Here is a 9,994-nt window from a genome sequence, read left to right on the forward strand (position 1 = left end):
TACATCATAGTTTCTCCTTGCAGGGGAGAAATGACGGGAGAAATAGGCACAGGGGTGTAGTTTGTGGTCTTTGGGAGAGCGCCAGGAGAGGACTGCCCCTACCCCAGTATCAGAGGCATCCACCTCCACCACAACGGCAGCTTGGTTGCGGGGTGCATCAACAAGGCCCGATCCCAGTGTTCAGAGCACAGCGGTGCTGCATGAACCTCCGCCGCACCCTGTAGTGGAAAGTGTTAGCACAGCTATATTGCCTCCGTAGTTCTTCGTGCACACCAAGTGCTAGACCAGGAAAAACACAAAACAAACACACAGATCACATGCCATTTACAGTGTCTCTTAGTGGCTGTCATCAGTCATCACACATGTGGCTGGGGCGATGGCTGAGGGTGATCGTCCTCCAACCTGAAGGTCGGCAGTTCGATCCCCAGTCTGACCCATTTGTATGCCGAAGTGTCCTTGGGCAAGATGCTGAACCCTGAATGACCCCCATAGAATAACAAAGTGCTGCGAGAAGATGCACTGTATGAATGTGTGTGTGAATGGGTGAATGTAAAACTGTAGTGTAAAGCGCTTTGAGTGGTCATCAAGACTAGAAAAGCGCTCTATAAACACAAAACCATTTACACATCACCTACTTGCACTGAGAATTAGAAACAGAAAGCAAATATTGACATTTGAGAGCATATTTTACACACATAAGTCAACAGAAGCTCCACGCACATGTGCACTGAACCCAACGGAGATCTCAGCGCGAGCCGTCCGCAGTCAGGAGCAGAAGAGGAAAGGTGAAGCAGAGAGAGAGAGAGGATGAGAAAAAGAAAAGTCTTGGCTGCAGAAGCAGCTAAATACAATAAAATTGTTCGCCAGTAAGGGAGCAGCAGGTCAGTCAAAAACTCTTCATAAAATAGACACACACGACATCCTCAGTATGTCTAGATAGCTCTCATTAAATAAGTTTAACTTTGTGGCAACTAATGGGGATCCAAAAAGGATTTTATAAATAAAGTTTGAAGTTTAAAAAAACGTTTATATTAATTATGACAATAATAACAACAAAAAATAACCTTGTCGTCAGTTAGATTTCATATTAATTTTAAATGTTTGCTGATGACAGATGTAAAAATCACGACATTAGGCAAACATCTATTTTGTAAACCTTTAAGATTTCACAGCATCTTTTGTGTATCTTTGTTCACTCAGAACATTTCAAATCTAACCTTAAGTGTAGAGATGGTGTCTGACTCCCAAACCCAGAGTGAGAGCTGGTTCCACAGGAGAGGAGCCCGGTAGCTGAAGGCTCCACCTCCCAATCGACTCTCACAGATTCTTGGAACCACAACAGAGCCTGGGATTTGGGAGTGAAGTGATCTATTTGGATAATATGGGGTTATGAGCACTTTGATATATGAAGGGACTTGATTGTTAAGGGTTGTCGCAAAAATGGGTATAGGTAAACATTTTTACTCATATGATGCTATATTTTACAAAAGCCTTGAAACCTCAACACACTGCAGGTGAATGAAATGCATGGAAAATAGACACAAAACAAGAAAATTGTAACCACCAGCAATATTCAATATCCTTAGTGACTAAGTAGAGCTGAAGCCACATCAGTACCTGACAGAGAGTTAATATAAGAAAACACTTGTTGTACTTTACACTGGGACGGATGGCCGACGTCTTCCTCTCCGCCAGAAACACTGATCGTTTCTGGCATCCTTTTCTCTCTCTTCCTCTCTCGCTCCCTCACACCTTGCTTCCTTAGCCTGGTCCTCATGAGAATTGGAGGATTGTTTTCCTCTTCCTCTTCCTCCTCCTCCTCCTCTTCCTCCTGAGCCTCCACTTCTTCCTCTCTCAGTGAGCACTGCTGAGTCTCCTTCGAGGCATCTGACACATGAGCCTGCGGAGCAATTGTTAGACTTTAATGTTTTTGATGCATTGTTATATTTTTCTAAATAAATGTTTCATTTTAAAGAAGTCACACAAAACTATTTAAATTTCTGATTACCATTTTGTGAGTATGACAAACATTGAGAAACTACCTGTTTAACGGTCTAATTTCACTTTTACGTAAAAGCGCTTGGAAATATCATATTTTCACTCTTTTGGTTGTAGCAACAGAAATTCTAAAGGCATGTGGTAAAGATGACATCACTGAAAAGATGGCAGAGGGCAGTGATATAATCCAAAAAGGGTTAGCCCACAACATTAGAGGTCTTTTCCTTTGCGTGAAGTGTGGCCTGGAAAAGAGTCGAATTCCCGGCCTGAATTATTGTCCCAGTCTGCCCCTGGGAGAGGGCATTTAGTTTCCTAAAATCAATGCATGGGCAAAGTGTTTTGTCCTTGGCCACAAAGAAAAAGCCTGTACCTAGAGGTGAGGAAGAAGAAGGAATGAAACCTGCTGCCAGCGAGTTAATAACATTTCTTCATGGACTGTCTCTCAGGACGGGAGACGTTGGATTGGTAGGGGGCGCCAGGGAGCAGGTCAATGACAATGTTGACGTCAATTGTAATTATATCGCAAATTTGTTGACATAATTGCTTCACGCGTATAAGGTACAATAAAACAGTAACATGCAATACATCAGAGTAAAAGTTTAAAGATTAAACAAGATAGAATGTAGAATAATTTTAATTAAAATACAATAAAATTAAATATAAGATATACAATAATAAAATTAAATCTGCTGGGAGGAAAAACGTTCTCAACTCGAGGAGTAGGGCAATATGTTTTAATCATGCTAAAATACTTCCTCTAACTAAAGAACAAGTTTCATGCCCTGCAAGAGCTAGATGAAGAAGGTGAGGAAAGAAACATAGATGGGATGTGGAAGGTAGTAAAGGAAGCCGTAATTACAACCTGCAATGTAGCACTGGGACCACAGAAAGATAACCACAAGGCTTGGATATCAGCAGAGTCAATTAAGAAGGTGAAGGAGAGGAAAGAAAAGAAGGCAGCTCTAAACAGCAGTCGTACAAGAGCAGAGAAAGTAAAGGCACAAACAGAGTACAGGGAAGCAAATAAGAACGTGAAAAAAAGCTTGAAGACCGACAAGAGGAACTATATAGAGGCCCTTGCATTAGAAGCAGCAGAAGAAGCAGCCAGACATGGGAATCTGAAGGACCTGTATGACACCACCAAAAAGCTGGCAGGAAAGACCAGTAAACCTCAAAGACCAGTAAAGGACAAAGAGGGAAAGCCAATAATGGGGGAGGAAGGACAGAAGAAAAGATGGTTGGAGCATTTCAAGGAACTTCTCAATAGACCAGCCCAACAAGACCCACCACACATCCAACAAGCAGACAGGGATCTGCCAATAGACCTCAGCGTACCAAGAAGGGAGGAGATCAGGAAAGCCATTAAAAAACTTAGAAACCGCAAGGCTGCAGGACCAGATAGCATCCCGGCCGAGGCACTGAAGACAAACGCAGAGACCATGGGAGAGATGCTCCACCCTCTCTTCAAGAAGATGTGGGAAGAGGAAAACATCCCATGCGAATGGAAGGAGGGCTATCTTGTGAAGATGCCAAAGAAAGGGGACCTGAGCAACTGTGGAAATTATAGGGGGATCATGCTACTCTCCATCCCAGGAAAGGTCTTCTACAGGATCTTACTGGACAGGATGAAGGATGTGATTGACCCCCAGCTTAGAGACCAGCAGGCTGGCTTCCGCAAAGACAGATCGTGTACAGACCAGATTGCTACACTGCGCATCATCCTGGAACAGTCACTCGAGTGGAATTCACAGCTATTCATCAACTTCATCGACTACGAGAAGGCCTTCGACAGTGTGGACAGGGAGACCCTCTGGAAGCTTCTCAGGCACTATGGAGTGCCAGAGAAATTAACTAACATCATCAGAAACACCTATGAGGGAATGACCTGCAGAGTGATCCACGAGGGACAACCTACCGACGCCTTCAGTGTACAAACTGGAGTGAGACAGGGGTGCCTACTATCGCCATTCCTGTTCCTGCTGGCAATGGATTGGGTAACGAAGCAATCCACAGCAGGAAGAAAAAACGGCATACAGTGGACAATGTGGGCGCAGCTCGATGACCTGGACTTTGCAGATGACTTGGCCCTTCTCTCTCATACCCAGCAGCAGATGCAGGAAAAGACCAGCACCATCGCAACCAACTCTGCTCGCCTCGGTCTCAACATCCACAGAGGGAAGAGCAAAGTCATGAGAGTCAACTCTGCCAACACTGCACCCATCATGCTGGAAGGCGAAGCTCTGGAGGAGATTGAGGAGTTCACCTACCTTGGCAGCATTGTCAACAAGCAGGGTGGAACAGATGCAGATGTGAGAGTCAGGATTGGCAAGGCCAGAGTTGCGTACCTCCAACTAAAAAACATCTGGAGCGCAAAAGACCTGGCCATCACAACAAAGATCAAGATCTTTAACAGCAATGTGAAGTCAGTCCTACTCTACGGTGCTGTGACATGGAGGACTACGGGGAATACAACAAATAAAATCCAGTCATTCATCAATACCTGTCTGCGACGAATCCTCCAGATCCACTGGCCTAACACCATCAGCAACAAAGAACTGTGGGAACGTACCAGCCAAAAGCCAGCGGACGAAGAGATCCTCCAACGACGTTGGAGATGGATAGGCCATACTCTCCGTAAACCAGCCACAAACACCACAAGACAGTCCCTCAAGTTGAATCCCCAAGGGAAAAGAAAGAGAGGTCGGCCGCGAAACACCTGGCGTAGAGACTTGGAGGCAGACGCCAAGAAAATGGGCTACACCTGGGGACAGCTTGAGATGTTGGCCCAGGACCGGGATGCATGGAGAACTCTTGTTTGCGGCCTAAGCCCCAGAAGGGGTAGTAGGCGATGATGATGATGAAAATACTTCCTCAAATTGTGTAAAGCAGATTTGTCCAAGAACTTAGTCTTGTTTTGATCAGCTCCGCTTTGCCTTGTTAAAGTTTCTACAAAATGCTCTTGATGCAAACCTGCCTCTTCCTTTAGCCGTTTCAAATTAAAATTAGAATACAGAAACAATCCTTTTTAAGACACAAGGCTCTTATTTTGGAACATGAGAGAGGAACGATTTGTGTTAAACTCCCTGACTGAAGATCTGCATGTAGCACTTGAAATGTTGCTGCTGCCATCTTGTGGAGCTTTTATGTTACTAGAAATTACAGACTGCGACACAAGTTTATGATGACGATCTGCTGTCCCCTTTTCAGACTCTCCAAAACAGGAACCAGGAATGCTGTCAAAACGTTCAAACATCACAATTCAGGACTACATAGTAAATCAAAAACATGTGAAAAGAATGGGAAATGACAGCATGTTAAGAGACAAATGACTGACTTTGCTATACATGGTATTTAACTTTGGGCCTCTCTTCCACAAACAGTGTTTTAAGTCCCCTTAACATTCATTTTTCTGAAAGCGTGAGTGTTTGGGAACCGATGGCATTTTGGGCCATATGCCAGAGAGGTAGTGGATAAAGTGACAAAATAGATTAATAATAATTATTAGCAGAGATGTATGTGTATGATATATGAGCTACTATTCTTTGGGGTTTGAAGTTACTACTGCTAAAGGAGACTAAGCTCACCGAGCATGCTCAAAATGTCTTTTCTGGTATTGGACTGATTGCTAATGTCCACTGTATCATCTCCTATGGGCCAGGCATGCTAGAGCTCCAGAGTGAAGCACGAGAGGGGGGGTGTAAAAAGAACACAAAGATGAGTTTGTGGTTCTTAAAACCCCAAATATCCTCTTATGGATAGATTCCAATAAATCATGGAAAAGTGTAAAATATGGGACCTGCCAGTTCAGTCTGGATCTCTCTCTCTCTTACACACACACACACACACACACACACACACACACACACACACACACACACACACACACACACACACAACTCCTTTACATTTGCCACTGCTTTTTGTGACATTTGGAGAATTTGCACTTGCTTTAGCGACTGCTATACCTGAAGACTATGTGAGAGTATATCATAGAAATGAGTGAGAATATGTGATGGCCCACTGGAACTCCTACAGCCGACTGAGAAGTAAAGATATGGATTCGAACAAATGATGCGACCATTTTTTAAAGATGAAGAATTTAGGATGTGCTCCTCTCAGTGTCTGTGGGAACATGTGGGCTCAGCAACTTCTCGTGTTCCACTCACCTGTTGCTAAATCCACAAACAGACCCTCTGGCCTCTCGCTTGCCTCGACAGCTGTTTCCTAATGTCCCCAATTATGTTCTCGACCCGAGTTTAATATGCCTGCGACTGCTCCTCATCCAACAGCGATATGGGCGCTGAGTGAAATTACCAGGAAGTGGCAGCCTGGTAGAAACTGGTCCAATACTAAGGAAAGGCACTTGAACGCTTCCTTTCCTATCCCCCTTAGCAAATATATCATTAAACTACCTTTAACAAAAGGCAATGGGATAATGCCAGCAGGTCAGTGGTTTGTTCCCCAGCACCTACAGTCTGAATTCCAAAGTGTCCTTGGGAAAGATACTGAACCCCATAGTGTGCAGACAATGTAGGGATGGTGGGTGACAGGAAAATGTCCACATGTTCCAGGTTCTTGTAACACAAAACAGATGAGGGAGGTCACTTTTTAAATAATTGATTTACTTTCTTTTAAATGTCATCACACATATTCTGGTTATGAATCAGCACAGAGCTTTGTGTTTACACTTAGATTACAAAAAAATGTTCTTGTAACGTCAATGAAAAGAGTGGTTCCATGCGTGTTAGTTTATTGTTACATTGCCATTTGGTTTTGTTTACCCCACAACGCTATAAACTTTGGGTAACTCCCTTTGGCAAAGTCTGCAGAAAGTCTGACTTATGGAAAGTGTGCATAAAGGGCTCAGGAACTCTGCACGAGATCCCTGAGGCACTACACAGTTTCACAGTCGGACGGGCCCATGCCTTCACTGACTTGCTGGAAACTGCCTCAAAGTCCTTGAGGTTGGACTGGGTCTACATATAAAGTAATATTCAAAACAAACAAAGAAATTCCCAAAGGCTCATGTGGACATCCAGTGACTCAGCTATTGATTATAGCAAACGTTGTTGCAAATCCACAAGAAGCCAAAGCCCTCCTGCTCACAAAGAAAAAGGTTCTCATATCTGTATCCAGTGGTCAGAAGGATGACAACTTTGGAGTGTACAGGCAAGTAATGCAGTAAATCAGAGAGAGTTTCCTCAAATAAAATAGGCTACTGGTAAATTTACATTTGGTTCTGTGTGGTCAGGGACTGGTGGGTAAAGGCGCATTTTATGAAGAGTGTATTTTAGTGATTTCAGCTTTACTAATAATCATCACCATCATGACACGGTTGTTCAATTCCAATGGCAAGAAGCTGTCGACACAACAGTAAAACAAATGAAACAACTTGTTTCCTTCATGGAGCTGAACTGCTCCATGTGATTATATTCATCTCTGTCCTCTTACTTGTTCCAACAACACTAGAACATTAAAGCTACGTGTTGTTTCATTTATTTGACGGTGTTCACTCTCTTGTCCCTGGTTAACTAACCAAATCGGTTAGAACAGACATAGGGAATAATTGCATTTAACTCCTGTGTGACAGCTGCATATCATAATGCATATTTCCCCTATTAAGAGAACTTAAGTGACTGCCCCAGATTAGCCAGAGCAGGCTGTCTCACATTATCAATAATATTTGATAAAGTGGGACAGCTAAACAATGTTTTGAAAAAAAAAACTAAAACAGTAAGGAACATTGATTAATTTGTCTCAAGGAAGAAAAAGTGCAGGGGCTCAAGCCTTATGTCTATATGTGCAAGTGCCAGATGCAGCTCACAGGTCTAAAGCAAATGTATTTCAAATCAGTATGGAGAGCACTGACCACTGTCATATAGACTTACTGTTGTAGTCAGATTTTGAATTGAAATTCTTATTTTGTTAATTACAGCACAATTATAATAACACCAACATCCTATAATACTTTTTAAATCACTTTCTAAACAAAAAGGGAGTTCATATTTTGTCCAACTGATTTTATAATCTGATATTAACTGATGAAAAGCAGCCATGTGCAGTAATATAGGAAATTGTGGATGTGATACATTGAAATGCATCGGGATGCATTGTTGTGCATTTAAATTGTTGACTGCTGAATCCTTATTGAATTGTGAGGCTAGTGAAAGTGCAGTAGTGAGCACACAGTCATGTCAGACAGGAAGCGCCTCCCACCTCACAGCTCCTGGCCAAGTTGTGGTGGTTCTTCTTTTCTTGTGTGGAGCTAAGTGGTGATAAACAAACGACTATGCTACCAGTGCCTCCAGCTTACAGCTAATTAGCCTAAAGACAAAAGCAAATATAGTTAACGTGTGTCTTGCTAGCAAACAGACAGAGTGTAACATACAGCATTTAAATGTGTATTTTCTGTAGTTTTCTTTCCATTAGAGTGAAAGAATACGACATTGAAGCAAATAAACAAAAAAACTCAAAACTGATCACTACATGAAAAAGCTATTTTTTGCCTGAGTGTCCTGCCTTAAACTTTATAATCATGATTGTAGGCTCCTCATCTAATAACTATTCATTCTCCTACTGTTTATTAGTTAACTATTGTGTGTGGTTATTCAAATAAATGTTGTTAATCTAGTCAGAGATGTGATACTATATCTAACTTTTGTTTTAAAACATTTCTTTAATATAGATAGTTATGAGAAGTGCCGTTTTTTCTCACTTGAGCCCCTGCCCCCAAAAATGTCTGTGTGCAAGTCTGTGTAGCTGATGTTCCATTGAGATATAGAGAATAGAAAGCTTGGAGTGTGGTTTTGACAGTGGTCATGACACAACACGTGTTTCCTCTCCACGTATCAGGAAACACTTTGACCGCTGCTTCCTCCTCCAGCTTTCAATGTAAATGTAAGCTGCTGTAAGAGATGGGCCCAGGCCTCTCGGGACTGGAACGAAGCTTTCCTGGCTCGACTCTGTGGGAACATGTAGTTAAATTATTCAACAGTGGACAGCTTGGTTTTTCACATTTCAGTTTTCATTTCATCTCAAGTTTTGGTTTGTTTTTCAGGCCCTACCATGATTTCCAAAAGCCTTATTCAAGGAAGGAAGTCGTACAGGGAGGATGGTGATGATGTCTTCTCACCATTTACAGCTGAGGAGGGACGTCATGGCTGTGAATATTAATTTATTTAAGAGTGACCTCAGGGAAAGGAAAGAAATGTGCTCTTGAAGGACAGTTTGGACAGTTTGTAAATTAATTGACCTTCTACACGACATTCACGTCCAGCTCGTAAATTTCACGTTTCTACATTTCTTACAGATTTACACTGTTAAGCCAATAAAGCTGTATAGTGATATAGCATACAATATAGGGAACTATATACATACTCAGGTATAAGGAGCGCAGCCTTGACTTTCTCCAATCTGCATTTTGAAGTGTCCTTGTGAGAGATACTGGATTGTAATATTCAGCCAATAGTTCTACATGACATGGGTAATTGATAAACAATTGTACTGGTTTCACTGGTCCCCTCGCGGCTGCCCTTTATCGTGTGTTCTGGGGGTGAAAGGTCTGCAGGTCAGTTCAGTTAATGACTATCAGTAATTACACCTCACATGATATCCCTCTCGACATATGCCGGTGCACCGTCAAGCCACTAGAGGGAGCAGCCAAACTGGATCTTAAACCAGAAATGACGAGTTCCGCTGTAACTGCAATGTTATCACAAGAACAGGTTTTTTTTATTCGAATTATTATAAAGATGGATGAGGGTTGAGTTAAGACTCCGTACCACAGTTAAGTTTATTTGCTGTATATGTGTCTTGTACAGCAGAGCCAAGAGTCGACTCGAGTGAGAAACTTCCACCACGTGATTCTGAGACCGAGACAGAAAAAATGTCCTTACTTTCATTCCACACTAATGAAGATGATCGGTTTTGACTTGGCAGCACCGCCTTCATGCTTACACAAAACTCAATAATAATTCACTTATATGTATAAAACACA

The sequence above is a fragment of the Pleuronectes platessa genome, chromosome 11, assembly GCF_947347685.1.
Source record: "Pleuronectes platessa chromosome 11, fPlePla1.1, whole genome shotgun sequence".
NCBI lineage: Eukaryota > Metazoa > Chordata > Actinopteri > Pleuronectiformes > Pleuronectidae > Pleuronectes > Pleuronectes platessa.